Source organism: Ictidomys tridecemlineatus, chromosome 9, assembly GCF_052094955.1.
Source record: "Ictidomys tridecemlineatus isolate mIctTri1 chromosome 9, mIctTri1.hap1, whole genome shotgun sequence".
NCBI lineage: Eukaryota > Metazoa > Chordata > Mammalia > Rodentia > Sciuridae > Ictidomys > Ictidomys tridecemlineatus.
In genome coordinates this window covers 87,752,530-87,778,918 of record NC_135485.1, presented here as the reverse complement: position 1 = coordinate 87,778,918, position 26,389 = coordinate 87,752,530, and positions in this window count along the sequence as shown.

The following is a 26,389-nucleotide window of genomic DNA, read 5'->3' as shown; positions in this document are numbered from 1 at the left end:
TCTGGGCTACCACAGGAGGCCCATCTCTCCCTCAGCGAGCTGCTGCTCCACACACCTGGCTCTTAACCACGCGGCCACAGTTACCCAGCTCCACAGGCAGCTCCACAGCGGGTGCAAGAGTTTAGTCCCGCAGCCAGCACCCACTTTGGCTAGTGGCTGGCACCCAGAGCTGCGCGGCCCGCCCCACCCAACCTGCAGGTGCCCTCCACCATCCGGGCTCTCACGGGAGGTCCATCTCTCGCTCTGCAAACGGCTGCCCCACCCACCCGGCTCTTAACCACGCGGCAGTATGAAAAGACAAGGAAAGAAAGGACCACAAGCAATGCAGGTCAACTCAACTTTAGAAGAGGTAATAGCTGCAACAGAGGGAATATCAGAGAAAGAGTTCAGGATATATATGCTTCAGATGATCTGGAGTCTCAAGGAAGACATGAGACAGCAAAATCAGACAATGAAAGATCACATTGACAAACAAATCCAGGAAGTAAAAGATCAATTTCACAGGGAGATAGAGGTAATAAAAAACAAACAAATAGAAATCCTAGAAATGCAGGAAGCAATAAACCAACTTAAAAACTCAATTGAGAATACTACCAGCAGAGTAGATCACTTAGAAGATAGAACATCAGACAATGAAGACAAAGTATTTCAACTGGAAAAGAACATAGACAGCTCAGCAAGACTGCTAAGAAACCATGAGCAGAACATCCAAGAATTATGGAACAATATCAAAAGACCAAATTTAAGGGTCATTGGGATACAGGAAGGCACAGAGCTCCAAACCAAAGGAATAAATAATCTATTCAATGAAATAATACGAGAAAACTTCCCAGACTTGAGGAATGAGACAGAATCCCAAATCCTAGAAGCCTACAGGACGCCGAATGTGCAAAACCATAAGAGATCCACACCTAGACATATTATAATGAAGATGTCCAACATACAGAATAAGGAAAGAATTTTAAAAGCTACAAGAGAAAGGAAGCAGATTACATTTAGGGGTAAACCAATTAGGATAACAGCGGATCTCTCAACACAGACGCTGAAAGCTAGAAGATCCTGGAATAACATATTTCAAACACTGAAAGAAAATGAGTTCCAACCAAGAATCATGTACCCGGCGAAATTAAGCTTCAGGATGGAAGATGAAATTAAAACCTTCCACGATAAACAAAAGTTAAAAGAATTCACAGCTAGAAAACCTTCTCTTCAAAAAATCCTTGGCAAAACATTACAGGAAGAGGAAGTGGAAAATAATGTTGAAAACCAACATTGGGAAGTAGGACAGTAAATGGGGGAAAGTAATCAAAGAGGAAAACAAACCAGGTTTAGTATCATCAATAAACAAATATGGCTGGAAGAACAAACCATATCTCAATAATAACCCTAAATGTTAATGGCTTAAACTCACCAATTAGGAGACACAGGCTAGTTGAGTGGATCACAAAACAAAACCCAACAATATGCTGCCTGCAGGAGACGCATTTGATAGGAAAAGATATACATAGACTGAAGGTGAAAGGTTGGGAAAAATCATACCACTCATATGGACTGCGGAAACAAGCAGGAGTATCCATACTCATATCTAATAAAATAGATTTCAAGCCAAAGTTAATCAAAAGGGATAAAGAGGGACACTACATACTGCTCAGGGGAACCATACACCAACAAGACATAACAATCATAAATATATATGCCCCAAATAATGGTGCAGCTATGTTCATCAAGCAAACACTTCTCAAGTTCAAGACTCTAATAGACCACCATACAATAATCATGGGAGACTTCAACACACCTCTCTCACCACTGGACAGATCTTCCAAACAAAAGTTAAACAAGGAAACTATAGAACTCAACAACACAATTAACAACCTAGACTTAATTGACATATATAGAATATACCATCCAACATCAAGTAGTTACACTTTTTTCTCAGCAGCACATGGATCCTTCACAAAAATAGATCATATATTATGTCACAGGGCAACTCTTAGACAATATAAAGGAGTAGAGATAATACCATGCATCTTGTCTGATCATAATGGAATGAAACTGAAAATCAATGATAAAAGAAGGAAGGAAAAATCAGGCATCACTTGGAGAATGAACAATAGGCTACTGAATGATCAATGGGTTTTAGAAGACATTAAGGAGGAAATTAAAAACTTCTTAGAGTTAAACGAAAACAAAGACACAACATATCGGAATCTATGGGACACATTGAAAGCAGTTCTAAGAGGAAAATTTATTGCTTGGAGTTCATTCCTTAAAAAAAGAAAAAACCAACAAATAAATGATCTCATACTTCATCTCAAAATCCTAGAAAAAGAAGAGCAAAACAACAGCAATAGGAGTAGAAGGCAAGAAATAATTAAAATCAGAGCTGAAATTAATGAAATCGAAACAAAAGAAACAATTGAAAAAATAGACAAAACTAAAAGTTGGTTCTTTGAAAAAATAAATAAGATCGACAGACCCTTAGCCATGCTAACGAAGAGAAGAAGAGAGAGAACCCAAATTACTAACATACGGGATGAAAAAGGCAATATCACAACAGACACTTCAGAAATACAGAAGATAATCAGAAATTATTTTGAATCCTTATACTCTAATAAAATAGAAGATAGTGAAGGTACAGATAAATTTCTTAAGTCATATGATATGCCCAGATTGAGTCAGGAGGATATAGACAACCTAAACAGACCAATAACAATAGAGGAAATAGAAGAAACCATCAAAAGACTACCAACTAAGAAAAGCCCAGGACCGGATGGGTATACAGCAGAGTTTTACAAAACCTTTAAAGAGGAACTAACACCAATACTTTTCAAGCTATTTCAGGAAATAGAAAAAGAGGGAGAACTTCCAAATACATTCTACGAGGCCAACATCACATTAATCCCTAAACCAGACAAAGACACCTCCAAGAAAGAAAACTACAGACCAATATCTCTAATGAACCTAGATGCAAAAATCCTCAATAAAATTCTGGCGAACCGGATTCAAAAACATATCAAAAAAATTATACACCATGATCAAGTAGGATTCATCCCTGGGATGCAAGGCTGGTTCAATATAAGGAAATCAATAAATGTTATTCACCACATCAATAGACTTAAAAATAAGAACCACATGATCATCTCAATAGATGCAGAAAAAGCATTCGACAAAGTACAGCATCCCTTTATGTTCAAAACTCTAGAAAAATTAGGGATAACAGGATCATACCTCAACATTGTAAAAGCAATCTATGATAAGCCACAGGCCAGCATCATTCTGAATGGAGAGAAATTGAAGGCATTCCCTCTAAGATCTGGAACAAGACAGGGATGCCCTCTCTCACCACTTCTGTTCAACATAGTTCTCGAAACACTGGCCAGAGCAATTAGACAGACGAAAGAAATTAAAGGCATAAAAATAGGAAAAGAAGAACTTAAATTATCACTATTTGCTGATGACATGATTATATACCTAACAGACCCAAAAGGGTCTACAAAGAAACTATTAGAGCTAATAAATGAATTCAGCAAAGTGTCAGGGTATAAAATCAACATGCATAAATCAAATGCATTCCTGTATATCAGCGACAAATCCTCTGATACGGAAATGAGGACAACTACTCCATTCACAATATCCCCCCAAAAAATAAAATACTTGGGAATCAACCTAACAAAAGAGGTGAAAGATTTATACAATGAAAACTACAGAACCCTAAAGAAAGATATAGAAGAAGACCTTAGAAGATGGAAAAATATACCCTGTTCATGGATAGGCAGAACCAACATCATCAAAACGGCGATACTACCAAAAGTTCTCTATATGTTCAATGCAATGCCAATCAAAATCCCAACTGCATTTCTTGTAGAAATAGATAAAAGAATCATGAAATTCATATGGAATAATAAAAGACCCAGAATAGCAAAAACAATGCTAAGCAGGAAGTGTGAATCAGGTGGTATAGCGATACCAGACCTCAAATTACAGTACAGAGCAATAGTAACAAAAACAGCGTGGTACTGGTACCAGAACAGACGGGTGGACCAATGGTACAGAATAGAGGACACAGGAACCAATCCACAAAACTACAACTATCTTATATTTGATAAAGGGGCTAAAAGCATGCAATGGAGGAAGGATAGCATCTTCAACAAATGGTGCTGGGAAAATTGGAAATCCATTTGCATCAAAATGAAACTGAATCCCTTTCTCTCACCATGCACAAAAGTTAACTCAAAATGGATCAAGGAGCTTGATATTAAATCAGAGACACGGCGTCTGATAGAAGAAAAAGTTGGCTATGATCTACATACTGTGGGGTCGGGCTCCAAATTCCTCAATAGGACACCCATAGCACAAGAGTTAACAGTTAGAATCAACAAATGGGACTTACTCAATCTAAAAAGTTTTTTCTCAGCAAAAGAAACAATAAGAGAGATAAACAGGGAGCCTACATCCTGGGAACAAATCTTTACTCCACACACTTCAGATAGAGCCCTAATATCCAGAGTATACAAAGAACTCAAAAATTAGACAATAAGACAACAAATAACCCAATCAACAAATGGGCCAAGGACCTGAACAGACACTTCTCAGAGGAGGACATACAATCAATCAACAAGTACATGAAAAAATGCTCACCATCACTAGCGGTCAGAGAAATGCAAATCAAAACTACCCTAAGATACCATCTCACTCCAGTAAGATTGGCAGCCATCATGAAGTCTAACAAAAACAAGTGCTGGAGAGGATGTGGGGAAAAGGGTACACTTGTTCATTGTTGGTGGGACTGCAAAATGGTGCAGCCAATTTGGAAAGCAGTATGGAGATTTCTTGGAAAGTTTGGAATGGAACCACCATTTGACCCAGCTATTCCCCTTCTCGGTCTATTCCCTAAAGACTTAAAAAGAGCATGCTACAGGGACACTGCTGCATCGATGTTCATAGCAGCACAATTCACGATAGCAAGATTGTGGAACCAACCTAGATGCCCTTCAATAGATGAATGGATAAAAAAAATGTGGCATTTATACACAATGGAGTATTACTCTGCATTAAGAAACGGCAAAATCATAGAATTTGGAGGGAAATGGATGGCATTAGAGCAGATTATGCTAAGTGAAGCTAGCCAAACCTTAAAAAATAAATGCCCAATGACTTCTTTGATATAAGGGGAGTAACTAAGGACAGAGTAGGGACGAAGAGCAGGAGAAGAAGATTAACATTAAATAGGGATGAGAGGGGGGAGGGAAATGGAGAGAGAAGGGAATCTGCAGGGAAAGGGAAGGTGATCCTCAGGGTTTTATAAAATTACATACAAGAGGAAGTAAGGGGTAAGGAAGAAGTACACAAGTGGAATAAATGTTTTACAGTAGAGGTGGTCGAGAGAGAAGAGGGGAGGGGAGGGGAGGGGTGGGGGGATAGTAGATGATAGGTTAGAGAGCAGAATTCATCAGACACTAGAATGGCAATGTGTAAATCAATGGAAATGTAACTGATGTAACCGATGTGATTCAGCAATCTGTATACGGGGTAATAATGGAAGTTCATAACCATTCTGAATCAAATTGTGAAACATGATATATTAAGAAAGATGTAATGTTTTGAAAGACCAACAATAAAAAAAAAATAAAGAAGAGTTATTTAAAAAAAAAAATTTTGCAAGATAAATTCAAACACATTAAAATTAGTCCCATATCTACATCCTAAAAATGAGCATGCAGAAACCCAAATTCAAGATATATACCATTTACAATCACTGAAAGAAAAGGAAATACTTTCATATACAGTTAACAGCATGCATAAGTCTATTTTTTCTGATAAAATTCCAATAAAATAAATCAATTAACACATGAACAAATGGAGAGACACTGAATACATGAATAAAAAAGCTTAAAATAGTAAAGATGTCAATTTTGTCTATGCTGACCTTTGGATTTAATTAAATTTCTACCAAAATATGACAAATTTTGTAGAATTAAAGAAGCTAACTGTAAATTTTATATTCAAAGGTTTAGGACTTAGAATATCTAAATCAGTTATGAGAATAAAATAATAAAGTGGAAAAAATCACTCTAGTCAGGCTTACTGCATAAATGCAGAAATCAGTATTATTATTGGAAATAGGCAATGAGAGCAATGAAAAATAATATTAAAAATGTATACATGAACTCCTACCCTCCTCCTAAATTACTTTTAAAGACTATGAGCAAGCAATTTAGTAGAGGAAGAATAGTCTTTTCAGCTTTGGCAATGTAATGCTCATAGGCAAAAATAAACTCTACCTAAACCTCACAGCTTTTGAAAAATCAGCTCAAAGTGCATAATATACTGGAATATGAACATAAAACTATAAAACATATAATAAATAAAAAAGTCTTTGGGATCCAGATTTATGCAAAGTGTTCTTAGACTTGAAATCCAGACCACAATCAGTAAAAGGAAAACTTTGACTTCATCAAATCAAATTATTTTAATTCATGAACATTCTTGTGAAAAGACTGAAAAATCAAACTTTACAATAGAGAACACACTTGCAATCCATGTTTGACAAGAGATAATCACTGATAATTCAGAAAGAACTCTCAAAACTGTCAAAGAAAAACACAATCCAATTAGAAAACCCACAAACTATAAACAGGCTTTTCAAGGAAAAAGATATATAGAAGGCAAAGAAGCCATAAAATGGTGTTCCCTGTCAGTAGACATTAGGAAAATATACTTGCAAACCACAATAATGAACAATATAATTTATTATGTATTATCTATCATCTATCTATCTATCATCTATCTCTTTATATGCAAGAGCCAGGTAAAAGGCATTATAGGCATTATGATTATTTTATTCATAAAAAGAACTCTCAGCAGGGCTTAGTGGTGCTCACCTGTAATACCAGGTGTTTGGGAACCTGGGGGAGGAAAAGCAAGGCACTAAGCAACTCAGTGAGACCCTGTCTCTAAATAAATATAAAGCAGGGCTGGGGATGTGGCTCAATGGTCAAATACCCTTGACTTAAATCCCCTGGAACCCTTTATCCCCCAAAATCTCACTAATAATTAATTGGTATAATGTTATTTGAAAGTGTTTTTTAATTAGTTGGAAATGTATATTTTGAACAATATAAGAATAACTAAATGAAAAGTCTAACTGATCACAAATAAAAGAAAATATAGAACTATAGAATCATATAAAATTTACAAATAAAACAACAAAAGGAAGAAAATAATTGAAGATAAAAAGAGAAATAAGGAATGAGGACAAAAGATAGAAAATAGTGAATAATATAGTACATATTAATCTAATTGTATCCATAGTCTGTTTGAACATCAATGCTTAAAATTCATCAATTAAAAGACAGCAACTATCAAAATCCATCCAGAAACAAGATCCAAATAAATGTTGTCTACACAAATGACATAGTGTAAAAAAATTAATCACATGACTATTAAAATAATATATCTATAAAATTTCATAGTACACCTTCTAATATGTTAGCATTTATATAATGCATATATCTATTAAAAGTAAATGCAGGAACAGATACTACAAGAACTCTAATCAAAAGAAAACAGAAATAACTATATTCATATTGGAAACTGCAAAATTCAGAAGAAGGAAATTTATCAGAGGAAAGAGAGGTATTAGATAATGATAAATGAGCAAATCTTCCAAGAAGACACAACAATCCTTAATGTCCATGCACCTAACAAGAGTGTCAAAGTATGTGAGACAAAAACTGATAGATCTGAAAGGAAAATAGATGAATACACAATTACAGGTAGAGACTTCAATTCTCCTCTATCAGAAATTTACAGAAATAGTAGGCAGAAAATCAGTAAGGGCATAGTTGAATTCAACAAAACCATCAATCTAATGAATATAATGGACATCTTTGATTCCTTCATCTAAAAAGAAAAAGCACATTGTTCTTGAATTATGTGAAATATAAAACAAGATAGACTACATTCTGAGCCATAAAACACTACCTAATAAATTAAAAAATAAAATTATACTGTACCTATTCTCAGATCCCCTTGGAAATGAACTACAAATAAATAATAAAAAATAATTCGAAAATTTAAAAAATATCTAGAGAAAAAATAACATATTTAAAATAATACATGAGATGAGTAGTATAAAAAATTATAAGTACTAGCCCAACATGATAGTGCATGTGTGTAAGTCCAGTGACTCAGGAGGCTGAGGCAGAAGGGTCAAAAGTTTAAGCCCACCCTCAATAAGTTAGTGAAGCTCTGTCTCAAAATACAAAATATAAAGAATTGGGGACATAGCTCAGTGTTAAAGTACTCCTGGGTTCTATCCTCAGTACCACAAACATATATAAGTATTTAACAGAATATGTCAAACCAGAATGTATCAAAATTTATGAAATATATATATATAAATGTTTATACATAAATAATATTTATATATACAAATATATGTAAACAGAATATATCAACATTTTTGAGATACAAAGAAAAGCAATGCCTAGGAGAAATTTGCAGCACTATATACTTGTATTATCAAGGAAGAAAGACTCAAATATCAATCAACTAAGGTTCTATCTTTGTAAATCAGAAAATGAAGAGCAATTTAAATCCAAAGGAAGAAAAAAGAAAAAGAAATAAAGCAAAAATCAATTTTTGAAAACAAGAAATCAACAGAGAAGTCAGTGAAATCAAACATTGGTTCTTTGATAAGATCAATACAATTTATAAGCCTCTAACCTGGCTTAACTAAGAAAAAAAGAGAGATGACACAATTGATTAATATCAGAAATGAGGAGGGGTCACCATTAGGGCCCATGGACACTAAAGGACAAATCAATACCATGAACAATTCTATGCCCACATATTTGATATCATAGTTGAAATGAACCAATGTTTTCAGAGACACAATCTGCCAAAACCCAGGCGAAAGAAAGGAGGAAAGAAAGGAAGGGAGAATCTAAATAAGCCAGTATTTTTTTAAAAATAAAATCAATAATTAATAAACTTCCAAAACAGCACTAGCACAACATGGATGCATTGGTGAATCAAGCAAGAAAGAAGCAATTCTCCCAGTTTTCAACAATCTCATTCAGAATACAACAGCAGAGAGACTACTTACCAGCGCACTCTATAAGACTTACATTAAAATAACACCAATTGCAGACAAAGACATTAAAAGAAAAGGAAAGACAAAACCCAGTCTCTCTGATGCAAACACTGATGCAAAACTCCTTAATAAAACATTAGCAAATCATAGGCTGGGGTTATACCTCAGTGGTAGAGCACTCACTTAGCACATGTGAGGCACTGGGTTTGATTCTCAGCACCACATAAAAATAAATAAATAAAATAAAAATACTGTGTCCATCTACAAATAAAAACAATTAAAATTATCAAATCAAAGACAATAATGTATAAAAATTATTATATACCATGACCAAGTGGGACTTATCTAGGTCATGAAATGCTGGTTCTTTTATACAAAAAATAATTAATGTAACAAATCATGTCAATTAGGCTGAAGAAGAAAAATCACATTTTATAAGATACAGAAAAAAATTTAAAAACCAACACCCATTTAAGAAAAAAATCTTTTAGTCAACTAAGAATACAGAGGAAAGTCCTCAACTTGATAAGGAATGTCTGCAAAATCCTACACATCACTGTATAGAAAGGGTGGGATACTCAAAACTTTCCATAAAGGTCGGAAGGCAAAGATGTCCCTTCTCAATATTTCTCTTCAACTAAGGTAAATCTTACTTAATACAGTAAGAATACTCTGTGTGTATGTGTGTGTGTGTGTGTGTGTGTGTGTGTGTATATATATATATATATATATATATACATATATATATGTTTGTATGTATATATATATGTATACGTGTGTGTGTATGTATGTTGAAAAGGAAGAAAAAATATGGCTCATTTGAAGGTAACATCTTCATGTATGTGGAAAATCTAAAAGAATTGATAAAAATTTCTGAAAATAACAGTAATTACATCATGGTTGCATGTTACAAGTCACTTGTTTTCTTATATACTAACAGCAAACACATAGATATTGAAAAAACAAAAGCACAACATAATTTATATTAACCTTCCCCAAAAATGAAATATTAAGTTTTAAATATAAAAAAGTAGAAAAACTACATGAGGATAACAACATTTCATAAGGAAAAAGATGTCACAAAATTATTATTAAAATTAAAATATTACACATTTGTAGATCAGAAGACTTAATGTTGTCAATTTTTAATCAATAAATTTAAAGAAGTCCCAACCAAAATCCCAATATGTCATTTTGGGAATATTGACAAAAACTGATTTTAAAATTCATATGATGAGGTAATAAAATATGAATAAATAGATAACAAATTATTGAAGAACAAAGTTGGAGGACTGATAATACCCAAATATAAATTATATTATGAAACTACATTAATCAAAGTGGTGTGAGATTGTCAGAAGAATAGTTGAACACTGAGAGGATCTAGAAATCTAGAAATATATATCCCCATTAATTGTGTCAGCTAATTCTTGACAAATAAACAAAGACTGTACACTGGAGACAGGATTCTCCTTTCAACAAATCATCCTTGAATATTTAGATATCTACAGGAAAAAAAAACATGAAACTAAGCACAGACAGTATATTCTTTCAAAAATAACTCAAAGTGGAGCATATATCTAAATGTAAGTCTAGAAATATGAAGCTCCTTATAAGGTTGGATTTGATGATAATTTTTTTATATATGACACCAAAAATATTCATGAATTGAGTTGCACAACATCCTTAATACTGAAAATGTCTTCTCTCTAAAGGACACTGTTAATATAAAGAAAAGACAAGTGACACACCAGGAAAAAATATTTCCAAAAAGTATCTTCAATAAAAGACCCCAGTGTTTTAAATGCTTGTACCCACATAAAATTCATATGTTGAAATCCTAACCCTCTAGTTAATGGCATTATGAAGTTGGACTTTTGGAGCTTATTCACCCTCTCTAGAATTTCATAATAGAGCTAAATGTCATCTACAATGAATATAGTCTTCATCAGACAGTAATTGGGGTCAGTACTTCATTTTAGACTTCAAGACTCCAAAACTGTCAGAAATTTTTTAAAAAATAAAACCCACAGTTTATGATATTTTTGTTATAGCAACCTGATCATACCAAGATATGGACAGTTTTCCAAAATTCACAATAAACTCTGAACCACCGAAACTCTCATTCATTGTTGGAATGAATGTAAATTGTATAGCCATTTTGGAATCCAATTAAGTATTTCTTAAAGAAAAAACATTGTCTTATTGTATGATTTCACAAACATACTCCTTGATATTGATCCAAAGGACTCAAAAATTTACATACACACAAAAAAACCTGCATTAAGATATTTATAGTAAATGTATTTATAATTACTAAAATATAGAAGCAACCAAGATGTCTTCCAAGAGGTGAACATATAAATAAGCTGTGCTACATCCAGACAGTGAAATATTATTTAGCACTTAAAAGAAATGAGCCATTAGAAAACCTGGAACTACACTAAAAGAACATTGCTATGTGAAAGACCATGATCTGAAAAGTATACACACTGTGTGATCACTAGTATATGACATTCTGAAAAAGTCAAATCATATAGCATTAGAAAGATCAGTGGTTACCAGGGAGTGTGTAGAGACAAATGAACACAAGTAATTTTTAATACAATGAAATTGCTCTGTGAGATTTTCCAGTGATGGATACAAGCTATTACACATTAGTCAAAACTAAAAGACACTAAGTATAACACCAAGATACCATGAACAACCCTGATAATGAACCCTAATGTAAGCTATGGACTTAGGGTGATAATATGTCAATGTAAGTTTATTAGTTGTAACAAATGTACCACTTTTGTGGGAGGTGTTTTACTAGGAATAAGTAGAAGAAATTTATCAAATAACTAAAATTTAATCTTGCTAACCTCCATGAAAATCAAGAAAAACTAATAGGATTTGGTAAATTCTTACTCTCTGAAGTATTATGTTCTAAATATTTGACTTAATTAATATCATAAACTTAAATTTTAATATAATTATATATTATAGGCATTTTGAATTTATCCCTCTCTAAAAGATATTGCAAAAATATGCCTGAAATTTTAGTTACTGTACATTTACTTTAAGATCATGTCCCTATAGGGCAGTTAAGTTATTATCTATTTGGTCCTATGTATAATTTGAAAATAATGCCAAAGTAGTTTCTAATGTTAGTGTCTTCTATTTATTTTTCCTTATTGTGCTATTTTCTTTAGGCCAATGTTCAATAGAAATGTTGCTAGTTAGCACCTTTATCTTTCTAACCTTGAGGAAAATTTATGCATTCTTTCATCTTTTATATGTTAGTATATTAAATTACATTGATTGACATTTCTATTAATAAAGTAACCTCTATTATTTATATAAATTCAATCTGACCATTATGTATTGTATTTTTTCTTTGATTTCTTGCATCAGGTTGGGTAACTGGTATCTTATCTGAATCTTCAAATATATTAGTATAGTGTAATCCATTTATTATCTGTTTAAATTCACCAACACCTGCGGTTATGTTCTTTTGCTTATTTCTAATTCTGTTTACTTTCAATATTTTGCCAATTAATATTTCAGATGCCTGCTATTTTATTACCTCAAAAGAGAGAACTCTTTAAAAATGTATGTAGTTTGTGATTTCTCATTCATTACTTTCATCTACTCCAATTTTCTATGAATGTAGCTATTTGGGTCTTCCTTTCTTTTTTATTTATTTTCTTTTTTATTGGTTCTTTTTATTTATACCTATCAATAGAATATACTATTGTTCATGGAAATGTTCCTTTCTGATCACTTACACTAGAAGGCCTTGATTGAAGGTCCTTGCCGATGTCCTGTTTTATTTACCACTGCATTTATGCGATGCCACACGCTCTGCAGGATATTTCCAAGCCACCTTGGTGGCTTCAAACAATTCAAATTTTTCTAATCAATTCTAGATTTTACAAGTCTAAAATTTGTAACACTGGACCAAAATCAGTTAGCAGAGTTGCTTTTCCTCTAAAAGCTTTAGAGAAGAATCAGATCCTTCCTTCTTCTGGATTTCAGTGGCTGCTGCTGTTCCTTGACACATAGAATTGCATAAATTCAATCCTGGCCTCTGTGGTCATAGTGTATCATGGAGTGTGGATGTCAGGTGGGTTCTTTGTTTTGCAAATTAAAAGAATGAAATCCAGAGATACAAGGGTGATAGCAAAGTAACCCTATTTATTAAGAATAGTAGAAAGAAAGCAGAAATCCCCCAAAGGGAGGCTGTTCCAAGCAAGGGATGTCAATGAGAGTCTGTTTTCTAGGGGTTTTTATGGGTTTGGTCTGTCCCTATAGATGACTAGTGAGATGTAGGATTCAGTAAGGTGCCAATCAACTCTCTCTACATTGTTTTCTTCAGTAAATCCATAGAAAAGTGATTACTAAGCCTTACTCTGCACAAGAGTGGCTGTGAGGGTCTATTGGAAGAAGAGGAAGTACCTTTTATGGTTGGTGTTGGCTGGTGGCTAAGGAACTATCCTTGTGGCTAGGAATAGCTGGGGTCAGAAGCTTGTCTTCCAATTCTCTATTCCTTCTTATTGTTTTCTCCAAAACCCTTTGCATGATTGCCTGTGTGTGGTCTATGTTTCTGTCTCAATATTACCTTCTCCTCTTCTGTGAGTTATCCTTTTTCTGTCTTAAATATCTCTTGTGATGATGTGTCTGATTTCATATGACAGATAACCACTTCCATCCCATAATGAATCACACCCTTTACAATATAAGGAATTGTACTTTGGTTCTGGAAACTATACCATGGTATCCTTGGGGACATTTTTAAGCCTACTACAAGATTCCCTTTTAACCTGGCCACAATCTTCTCCAAGGTACAATCACTTCCATTTATTAATATTTTACTTAAATAGACTCTCCTGTCCTTCACCATCGACTAGCTACAAAACTACTATAATGAGTCCATTAATGGAGTGACCATAATAGCAGAGGCAGAAATTAGACATGGCCAAAAGCATGGATTCATGACTGTCAAGTTTAGTGTGGCTGCTGCTCCTTTTCAATACCCAGGTAGTCAGACACAAACCAAACCCTAAGTAACTGGTATGGCATTATTACTCCAGTAGATGAAAACATCCACTTAGTAACAAGTTGATAGCATTGTGAAGGCCCAGAATTTTCTTTTCATGAGATCTATCTCTCTTCTGGGTCCCAGTTTGCCTTTTCAGCCCAGAAGGCTCACCCAGCATCATTTTCCAGGTACTTAACAATATCTAATTCACCAGAATGAAATTTTGCAATATAATATCTAACCAAGTAGCTCCTGGACCATTAGAAATATAAGATAGTAATAATTTACATAGTGTCTGAAAAAATAAACATTCAAAATATTTGAAAAATAAATCAAATATGCGTCTTAATTTTAAGTCCCTAATTTTACACAGTCACTATGCTGCTGAGTACGTTTATAACACAAGTTTACTCAAAAGCCTGTCCTTTACCAACACTTCTTGAAAATATAATGAACTTTTTTTTCAAATAGAAATGCAGATCACTTTTAAGGTAACATATGATTTGTGTGAATGATCCCATTCCAACATATTTTCTTAAACTCCAGGCTTTATAATTATAATAAATTATGGAACCAATAGTAGTGATGTTTCTCAAATCATAAAAGAATATTTATTGGTAATACAAAAATTCATAAGTAATTATAGATGTCTAATCATGAAGTTTTAAATCTCTGGCTCAGAGATGTGGACTTAGCATAATATTCTATACTAATAAATTGTAACTATGCTTTGAAAGTAAGCCTATTTTCTAAACAACAAAAATTATTTTATGTAGCAGAGAAATTTTTCCTGTAAGATTTTCAATTTAGCAATTTTCCTATGACAATCACTAAAGAAGGCTTACCTATAACATGATCACATTATTTTACTTAATATTCTTTCAAGTAGTATTTTAGTCAGAGTTTCATTACTGTGACCAAAGTGAACAACTTAGAAGGGAAAATGTTTATTTTGATTATGGTTTCAGAGGTTCAGTCCACCATAGATTGACTACTGAGCTCTAGGCCCAAGCTGAGGAAGAACATCATGGAAAAATGATGTAGAATCAATCAGCTTCGGATGTGACAGCCAGAAAGAAGAGAAAGAGTTCTATTTACCAAAGACAAATATAAACCCCAAAGTCCCACCCGCAACAACCTACTTCCTCCAGCTATACTTATCTAAATATAGTTACCACTCAGTTATCAAATGATAAGACTAAAAAGTTATACTTTTTAGTCTTATCATTTCACCTATGTACAATTTTGCATGGTCTCACACATAAATTGTTGGAGACAATTTATATTTAAACCATCACATGTAGCATATACTTACTATACATTTTTATATTTTCTAAACAAACTACAGCATCTGTAATGGTTAATTTGAATTATCAACTTAATAGAATTAAGAGATGCCAAGGATTAAGAGGATTATGGGTTTGTCAGTGAGGGTGTGTCTAAGAATGATTTGCATGCATGTGGATAGTCAGCTGAACTGGAGATCCTCCCTAAGTATGGACAGCACCAACAAATAGGATGATGGCTTCAATGGAATACAAGTTGGAAGAGCAAGGAAGCAGCAGCAGATGCAAGTTTGATTCTTTTTGAATGGGTTCTTAGTTGCTGCTATGCTTCTCTGAGGATATCAGACTCTCACTTCTTTACTCTTCCAAAGTGGATTCTCCAGAAGCCTTTGGGCTCAGACTGGGGTAGCACCATTGAACCCTCTTATTCTGGGGCTTTAGCCTCCTCTTGGACTGTGCAGCTACTGGTTCTTCCAGCTCTCCAGCCTAAAGATGGCCATTGTAGATATCCAGCTTCTGGTCATGTAAGCCAACCTAATAAGTCCCCCTTTTATACTTATACTTCCTGTTGATTCTGTTCCTGTAGAGAATCCTGACGAATATAGCATCTATAATTTTTCATAAATAAGAATGCAATTGATAACACTATTTATTGTCTAACAATCTATTTCAAATGATGTTTGTAATTCGTTAAAAGTTTGGTTAATAAGTTGTTGTTGTTATTATTCTTATTTTAGTACTCGAGATTGAATCCAGAGGAGCTTTACAAATGAGCCAGATCTTCAACCATCTTTATTTATTTATTTATTTATTTTATTTTGAGACAGGGTCTCACTAAGTTGCTGAACATGTGGCTTCTAATTTGTAATCCTCCTGCATCAGGCTGCCAAGTGTCTAGGAAAACATGGTGTGCACCACCATGCCTGGCTAAAGTTTTTCTTTACCACAGTGTTATGGTTTAAATATGGTGTGCCCCAAAACCTCACATGTGAGACAATGCAAGGAGGTTTGGAGGAGAAATAGTTGGGTTATAGCCTTAACCTAATCAGTGAATTAATTCCTATGGGATTAATGAAGTGGTAACTGGACAAAGGTGAATTGTGATTGGAGGAAATGTTATCTTGGGGGTGTGTCTATGGTGTATATATTTTGTATCTAGAGAATGAAGTCTCTCTCTGTCTCTCTCTCTCTCTCTCTCTCTGTGTCTCTCTGTCTCTTTCTCTCTCTCTCTTCATGTGAGCTGCTTCCCTCTGCCATACTCTTCTGCCATGATGGAGCCAGCTGCATACAGACTAAGACTTCTGAAACCATAATGTCTCAATTAAACTTTTCATCCACTACAATTTTTATGGTTGGATCTTTTAGTCACAGCAGCCAAAGAACTGACTAAAACACATAATAAATTACAGAACCTACAAAATGGGAAAATGTGTGTTTGTGTATGTGTCTGTACAATATGCAAACATATACAACCATAAAGATATAGTTATGAGTATATAACCATGTAACTATATATATATATTGCATATACAGTAGTCAGATATTAAAAATTCTATGTAAATTCCATGAAGTAATATCTGTACTGTCTATTAAGAGATCAAAAAGACAATTGTATTATAATTTAAATTTTTTTCAAATGTTATGTTTTATGTTAATATTTTTTAATAATTATGACATACTCAGTTAAGCAAAATTCTCTCATAAGAGTAAAAAAAATCTCACCCAAATTCACTTTATGTTATGGAACAATGTGTACTTCTTGGTTTCTTTCCTATTGTCAATACTATAAGAACACTTTACTATTTTCACATTTAGATTGTGCAGGTTTTAACAGCAATTTTGGACCTAGGCCTTTTTCTCTGTTCTGTTGAGGCATTTGTAGGCTCTCCTTGCTGACAACAAATATATTTGATAGCAACAAGTTTGCAGTTTCCAGTAAGTTCAGCTGACAAACTTCTAGGCAGATAACTGTTGACAACATGCCAGTGACCCAGTGATGCCATGCTCCAGGGAGTTCTGCTGGTCCTCGAGAGTTAAACTACTCTGTTTTCCAGTTAAACAAGACCCTCATTTTACAATGAGTTCTGAATCATAGCCATGGTTAGGCATCTTCCAATTGTCTTTCTACACTTACTCTTCCTTCATTGTAGAGTTAATACCTTCCCCTACATTTGTTGTCCTTTGATTCCTTAGAGTTTAAATGGCTTCTTTACATAGTCAATTCCTTTAAAAAAATTATTCTGACTTGTTATATATGACAGGAGAATGCACTACAACTTATATTACACATCTAGAGCACAATTTTTCATATCTTTGATTGTATAAAAAGTATATTCACACCATTCATATCTTTATACATGTACTTAGGGTAATGAAGTCCATCTCATTCCAACATCTTTTTTACCCACCTTGCCTCCTTTCTTCCCCTCCCTCCCTTTGGCACTATGTAGAGTTAGTCTATTCCTCCCATGCTCCTTCTCCCTACCCCACTATGAATCAGCCTCCTTATATCAGAGAAAACATTTGGCATTTGTTTTTATTTATTTATTTATTTATTTATTTATTTATTTATTTATTTATTTATTTATTTATTGGAATTGGCTAACTTCACTTAGCATTATCTTCTCCATCTTCATCCACTTACCTGAAAATGCCATGATTTTATTCTCTTTTATTGCTGAGTAACATTCCATTGTGTATATATGCCACATTTTTTTTTATTCATTCATCTATTGAAGAGCATCAGGTTGGTTCCACAGTTTAGCTATTGTGAATTATGCTTCAATAAACATTGATATGGCTGTGTTCCTATAGTATACTGTTTTTAAGTCCTTTGGATATAGACTGAGGAGTGGGACAGTTGGGTCAAATAGTGGTTCCATTCCCAGCTTTCCAAGGAATCTCCATACTGCTTTTCATACTGGCTGCACTATAAAGCACAGAATATTACATTTATATATAAAATATTCATAGGATTTAAATGAATGTTCAATAATTTTATTCTTGTACTAAAACACAATTACATTATTCCTAAAATATTTATTGTGATGTGATGTGCAACATCTTTCCCACCTTTCCCACATGAGAATATAATATAGCTCACTCACTGGATCAGTCCTCAAGGATGTTTTTGGTCTCTGCTTCCTCCATATCAAGATATTCCACAATGCCACCTGAAACGCAGGTTGTCTTAGTCCCTCTGTCTGCTTTAGCCCAGGGAGGATCCATTCTGATGGCTGCTGGTGCTAGCTACGGGTTTTATTTTCTTCTTCTTCTTCTTCCTTCTCCCTTCTTCTTTTTAAATTTTATTGTATCCAAATTTCTGAGTCCTGAAACTGCTCTGAAAATGCAGTAGTAAGCCCAGGAAGTTCCTCCTTTTAGCTGATCTCACTGAGAAGTTACTTATCTGCTTTCCTGTTCTCAGGTCATGGAGCTGCCAGGAAAGCAACCTCTTCTACTCTGCCATCTTTTTCCAGGCTGGGATTATTTTCTTAATTTTCTAATAGAATTGATTATTTTTAATGTATAGGTACACAATTTTTGCGTGTTTTGTACCTTCAAATTTGCTGAATTTATTAGTTCTGGCTTTTTGTTTGGGATTTTTTTTTAAAAGCATAATTAAGGTTTTCTACTTAAAAAGAAAGGTCATCTATGACCTTTTTTCCCAATTTGGCTACTTCGTTTTTTTCCCCTCTAATTGCTTTGGCTAGAGTTTCTAGTACTACGCTGAGTAGAAATGATGAAAGCTGGCATTTTTATCGTGTTCTTGATCTCACAGGAAGCTTGCAGCCTTTTATTATTCGATTTAATATAATATTTAACATGAAATTTTCTTTTATAACCTTTTCATTTCTAATACGTTGAGTCACTTTCCTTCCATTCCTAGTTTGCTGAGTGTTTTGATAGTGAAAGAATGTTAAAGTTAGTCTTAAAGGAGTTAATATCTGTAAAGTTGATTTTGAAATTAGTAAACATGTAATTTGAGTGAGATGTTATTATTCCATTATGCAATTTTCAAAATAAAATATTCTACATTCAAGCTGTATACATTAATAATGAATATGTTGTTGTAGTATACACAGACGAGAAATTAAACATTTAAAAATAAACATTTTAGAGCAAATGAAAAGCTGACAGTTCAGTTTTGGGGGTTTGTATTAGAAATTTCTATTGTGTTATATAGATGGCAAGATGTTTAATTTTGTTAATTGTATATAAACTTGCCATTAATTTTTTAAAACTAAATTTTCACATTTTTATGTGAACTTTAAAAGAGTAGAGCATCCATTAGTTTTAAACAAAAATATGTTTCATGTTAAAATGCTAAAGACTATCAAATAACTTTTGAAAACAGCTCAGAGAGTAATGTTGTTATTAAGCAATTTACTATTTCCTTTGTCTGTCTCGGTATCAGTTATACTGACTTCATAGAGAAAAAATGTTTTGTAAACTAAATATTTTATTTCACTGATTAAACCATATTTTATTAATTAAAATCCATAATATTATAAAGTGATCAAGATGTTATCTAATAGCTATTAATGACACATCATTAATAAATACTTCAAATGTTAATATGGAAAAAAATCTTGCCTCTAATATTCACTAAGTGAAAGCCTTTTTTATCTCTAACTACTATAGTGATTAAAACAAAGATTGTCAAAGACATTGTTCAATAAAAAACTTACATTAAAGAATTTACATGACACTATTCTTATAATTATAGTTTTTGCTAATTCCAAGAATACCTTCAGAATTGGAATTTTTAAGCCTGTATATAAGTGTTAGAAATAATTTTCTGCAATGAACTCGATGGCACTTAATTAGCCAAGAAACTATATGTGCATATATTGAGGTAGGTCAACATGGAGGGAGGACAAGCTCATGGCAAGAATGATCCTAATGAGTTCTCTTGATAGCTTGGATTATATGGTTACCTTCCACTGTTATTTTTGCTTTAAGGTCCAAAATAAACTTAGACCATATAAAAATGACATACAAAAAAAAAACATTTGATTTGATCGAGGTATCTTTAACCTTTCATTTCAAATCTAACAATCATTTCGCTTATAAAATGCAAAATTAATGTTACAAGGCACTGGTTAGAATATGCCAACCAATCAAAATATGCTAATTAGTAAAGATGCGGCACTTGGGCAAGCTTTCTATTATCCTATTATTATATCTTAAATTTCATTGACAGGAAGTCATTAGCTTATATTTAAAGCTTTCCCTCTATGAAGGAAAAAAGTCTCTATGTTACAAAATTGACTGAAGTGACAGATGCTATGATAGGCACTTAGTATAATACAAAGCAAATGTTACATGATTTGGGTTGGTAATTGCCAAAATTCCATTGATTTTTGAGAGAATAACCCCAAACAAATGTGATCAAACGTACAAATTAAAATTCAAATTTATGACCCAAAACTTCAAGTGGATCTTTATTTCCAGTAAATAATGTAGCTGGTACCTTTGTATTGTATTATCCTCTTTTCCTTGACAACCACTTCAAACTTGTAGCTCCTTAAAAGTTCCCCTTTCCCTTTATGCATTATATAAATATATATATACACACACACACACACACACACACACACACACATACATATGTGTGTGTTTAGTTATTCATAACAGCAGAGTCTATTTTGATATAGTTATATAGTATGGAATATATCTTATTCTAGTTAAAATCCCATTCTTATGGATGCACATGGTGGTGGGATCCACTGTATTATTTTTATAAATGTACATGGGAAAAAATATGTCAGTTTCATTCTCCCATCTTTCCTTTGCCTATCTCCCCTTCTTACCTCCATTCTCCACTGTCTAATCTATTGCAGTTCTATTCTTCTCCTTGACCCCCACCCCCTTATTGTAGGTTAGTTTCCAAATATTAGACAAAACATTCATGTATTAGTAATTCATATACTTGCTCCATGAACTCATAAAAATGGAGAAATTAGAAGGGAATTTCACATATTTCCCACACCCAGTTACTAGGCTACCAGGATCTATTCCTTACTTTTCTGTCTCCTTAACTTTTTCGACAGCTTAACTGTTCACATTTTTGTCTCAATTATGTACCGTCAAATATATATGTAAGTACTTTCATTGCATTTTGCCTAAGGTCATCAGTCTTACAATTCTCCTATAGTCCATATTATCATATTTTATGTCTCTACTAAATTATTCAAATTAGCATCCAAATACCTATTATTTTAATAAATACCTGATATTTTAATAAAACCTTTACAAAATTTTAATTGTCTCCTTCCATTTACCACTCTACAAGTCTTTCTCAGCTCTTCTCTCCCAAAAGTTTTGAAAATGATGTTTGAGGTTAATTTATTCAAAGTCTGTTTTTCCATACTCTCTTTTGTCCAATGAAGCTTTTTGTCTAATTCATACAGATTCACAAAAATTGCTTTTTCAAGCTTATCAAAGACCCTATAACACACAGGGATCACCTCACTTTTTTCTGAACATTTTCCCTTTTACTTCCAGTATCCTCTTGTCCTGCCTTCTTGGCTTCTCTTTTCTCTCAACCCATTTTAATTGGAATATTCCAGATGCAGTCCTCATTTCTCTCTCTCTTTTTTCTTTGTTTTCTCTCTCACTTGGAGATTACATCTACTGCTTGGATTTTACATCTTCCACTTGGATTTAAATACCTTCCACAAATTGATTTCCCACAACATATAATGTCAAATTCTAGCTTAATCTCCTGACCTTTGAATTTGTTTAAGAATATAAAGGTCCTCTACATGTACATGGTGGTACAATTAAATTCTCAAAATTCACTTTTCATGAAACTAAGCATACCTTCCACCATCTTGACCTAAAATACAGTTCATCTGCACTTTCCTTTTTATAACTTTCAATAACACCATCTTCTAGTTGCTCATTTGGAATGATCTTGAATGTTTCTCTCACAGCTTATATATTTGGACAATTATCATGATTTATATCTAAATCACCTCAATTGTTATTATCTTGATCTAAGGGATATGAACTTACTACAATAGTCTTTAAACTTGTGCTCTAGCTTCTTCTTATTCTTTACAACACACCCATCTTTTTAAATGAAAATCATTTCTCTCCCTAAACTTCCCAGTAGCTTTCCATTTCACTCAAAGCAAAGACCAAGGCTTTGTGGCTGAATGCCCCCACTTAGGATGTTCCTCAGAACTTACCTTCTCCCTCTCTCCCTCTGTCATAGCAATGCTGGACTTCTTGCAAATTGTGAAACATACCAGGTATCATTGTGCCTGATAAACCTTCTTCTGTCTCTTGATTCTTTCTAGAATGTTCTTTCCATACATATACTACTCCAACTCCTTCACACCCCTTTGCACTTTATTCAAATTCCACTTTTTGTTTCTGTTAGTCCTATCCATTACTACTTTATCTGAACATTAATTTCCTTACTATAACTAACTTGGTGTTATTTTGTTGCTCCAATATTTTTCTGTAGTATTATTACTTAATTGGTCATATAAGAACAACATCTAATGTATTATTGTACTTTTTAAAGTTATTTTATTTCCCTGTAGAATGTGGAGCACAGAGATCCTTTCTACCTTTTTCTTTCATAGGCCGTAAGTGCACAGAAGTGTGCCTGAACTTTCAAACTAATTGAATAAATATATATCTAATGTATAGAGTATGTAAATGCATTAACCTGTTATATCCTAACACATATTCAGCTTGTACATAAAAAAGCTGAACACTGACTACAAATATTTTAATACAATGGTGCCAGATTAAATTGAAATTGTTGAACTTGAAATTTAGTCATTTTTATGTATTTGGGGTTTTTTTCACATTTTGCCAGTATTTATTATTATTTTCATGTAATTTTTAAAAATTTATATATGAAAGAAGAATGCATTTCAATTCTTATTACACGTATAGAGCTCAATTTTTTATATCTCTGGTTGTATACATAGTACATTCACACCAATTCGTGTCTTCATACATGTACTTTGGACAGTAATGATCATCACATTCCACCATCATTAATTACCCATGCCCCCTCTCTTTCCCTCCAACCCCTCAGCCCTATCTAGAGTTTGTCTGTTCCTCCCATGCTCCCACTCCCTATCCCACTGTGAATCAGCTTCTTATATCAAAGAACACATTCAGCTCATTTTTATGTATTTGAAGAATAAAATCAGTATATCATTAGGATGCATTAAAGAATTAAAGTATTTGAAAAAAAGTAAGCTGAACTATCAGATATTAGTTTATTGGATATTTAATACACAGCAAGAAACTACTCTGTTATTTATACTTCAATTTTGTTAGTAGTATGTGTTGTTTTCAGCTATGGTTTACATACAAAGTATCTCCCAAAAGCTTATGTGTAAGACTATGCAAGAAGGTAAAATTGATTAGATGATGACCTTTATAAACCAATCAATTAAAAGGGTGGTAACTGAAGAAAGGTTGGAAATAGTTGGAGGAGACAGGTCACGGGGCATGCCTTTAGGGTTCATATTTTGTATTTGGTGAGTGGAGCTCTTTCTCTGCTTCCTTGTTGCCATGCCTAAGTTGGTTTTCTCCTTCTGTGTGATGTTCTGCCTCATCTCAGGCCCAGTGTTATGGAGTCAGCAATCTAGGAAATGAGAGTTCCCAAAACCATGAGCCAAATAAAGTTTTCCTTTTCTAATTGTTTTTGTCAGGTCTTCCAGTCACAGCAGGAAAAAAAAAAAAAAAAAAAAGCATACTAAAGCATTTTCTTTACTATTGAAGTTTAAAGACTTTCATTATTAAAGAATAAAATGTAGTGCAAACATACTAGAGTTTGTGTTCTAAATCTAATTCAACCACAAACTACCCCAGAAAGAAAGACAGGATGAAGCAAAATATCTGTTTTCTTACCCTGAGATCATTGCCATGTAAAATACCAGGGTTTAATTGTGTAACATCTAAGATGCTTTCAAATTCTGAGAATCAATTATTTATCTTTGATTTTTTTGTGCTTAGATTAAAAAATAATATGTATTTTGAGATGAGTTTAAAGTTTCAAGCTTTATACATGATATATCAAGTTACATAAATTTCTACATAATAATTTCCCATATTTTTCTGCTTGAACTTTTAGATATAATAGTACCTGTGTTGAGAGCAAAAGAAAAGCATTAACTATAGAGTTGAAATCCCAGATTTGTGACTTATTCAGAAGATTTTTTTTCCTTTTATTAGTCATAGGATTACACATTTTGTCAAATATTTAGTATCAAAGGATTATTTGCATTGTTTAAAAAAGGAAATAAAAAATACAGTAATTTAAGATTTTCAAATATAAAAATTTAGATTCAACAGGCTTAAATTTTAGTAGTGTATCATTTAGTGTAAAATTATATTTCCCAATATCTTTTTTAAAGTTATTTTCTATTTTATTTTATATTTATCTATCATGTGTCATATTTATATATTTTTTTTGGATTCAAGACTACTTTCTCACAGTAGCATGTCATATATCACTTCATATTAATTTCTCTTATAGTTTATTATTATTTTTAGAAATATCTGCTACTTTTAAAATTTCTATGCAATTACATAAGAAGTTACTTAGTATATATGAAGAGACTGAAAGCATACAAATGTATTTGTGAGTATGAGAGTTTGTGCATATAAGTACTAAGGATTGAACCCAGGGTGTTCTACCACTGAGCTACATCCCCATCTTTCTTTATTTTTTTATTTTGAGACAGGATCTCACCAAGTTGCCCAACATGCCCTTGAACTTGTAATCCTTCTGTCTCAGCATCTGGAATCAACTGAATTACAGGTGTGTGCTACTCTACCTGACATATTTCTTAAAATTTTACCAGCAAACATATAAGAATGTCAAATTTCAAGGTGAAGAATAGTTTTATGTGTGTGTGGGATCCATTAGAGAGGAAAATCCTAGCTCTATAATAAATTATTTCAAGCAGTTAATGATAGTATTTAGTAAAACTTCTCTAATTTACCCTAAATATTCTCATATCTTAGGCAAAATGATGGGGAAAAATCAGAATTTGGACTCCCTGTGCCCCAATTTTTGTAATCTTCTGCCGTTTAAATTTTTTTTCCTCATTATCTATTCTTAAGAAATATGCTTTAGAAGCCCACAGACATGAATAATTATTATCAACTATAGCTTTCTACCTTATCTGAGGCAATCATAGGAAGAATGAAATGTTTAATTGTCCTTTTGTAATTTTCATTTTTCACAAGCCTACATGTTTTTGAATGTTTCTATACTGTCTCTTATTTGAAGATCTCTTCCCTTCCTTGTCAAAACAATGAATAGAAAATATTCACTTAACATCAAGAATATGTTGCATATAGGAACTTAAACTATATGTTTTATTTTATTCCTTATCCAATCAAGCCTCACTCCCATGCAGAAGGCTGTCTTTTCATTCTCTTTTTTTTTTTCCTCTGTAGTTCTTCAATTTGATGTAATCCCATTTATAAATTCTTGCTATGTTTTTTTGAGCTACTGGAGTCACATTCATGCATATATACATGTATATTGAAGTTCCCTCTAGTACTTTAAAATGTTCATGTCTTACATTCAAATATTTAATTCATTTGGCATTGATTTTTTATGAGAGATGACATCCTAGTTTCCACAAGTGAAAGTCCACTTTTTCCACTGATGTTTATTGAAGAAGCTATCATTTCTCCAATGTATGATGTTGGCTCTTTGTTAAGTGTCAGGTAGCTATAAATGCCTGGGTGTATTCCTGGATCCTCTATTCTATTCCATTGGTCTACATATTGAGTTTTATGCCAGGACCATGCTGTTTTTGTTATAATAGCTCCATAATGTATTTTGAAACTAGGCTTTGTGATGTCTCTAGCATTATTCTTGTTGCTTGTGATTACATACGCTACTGATGTTCTTTTTTTGTTTCCATATGAAGTTAAGGATTGCTTTTTTTAACTCTATAAAAGTTGTCATTAGAATATTGATGTGGATTG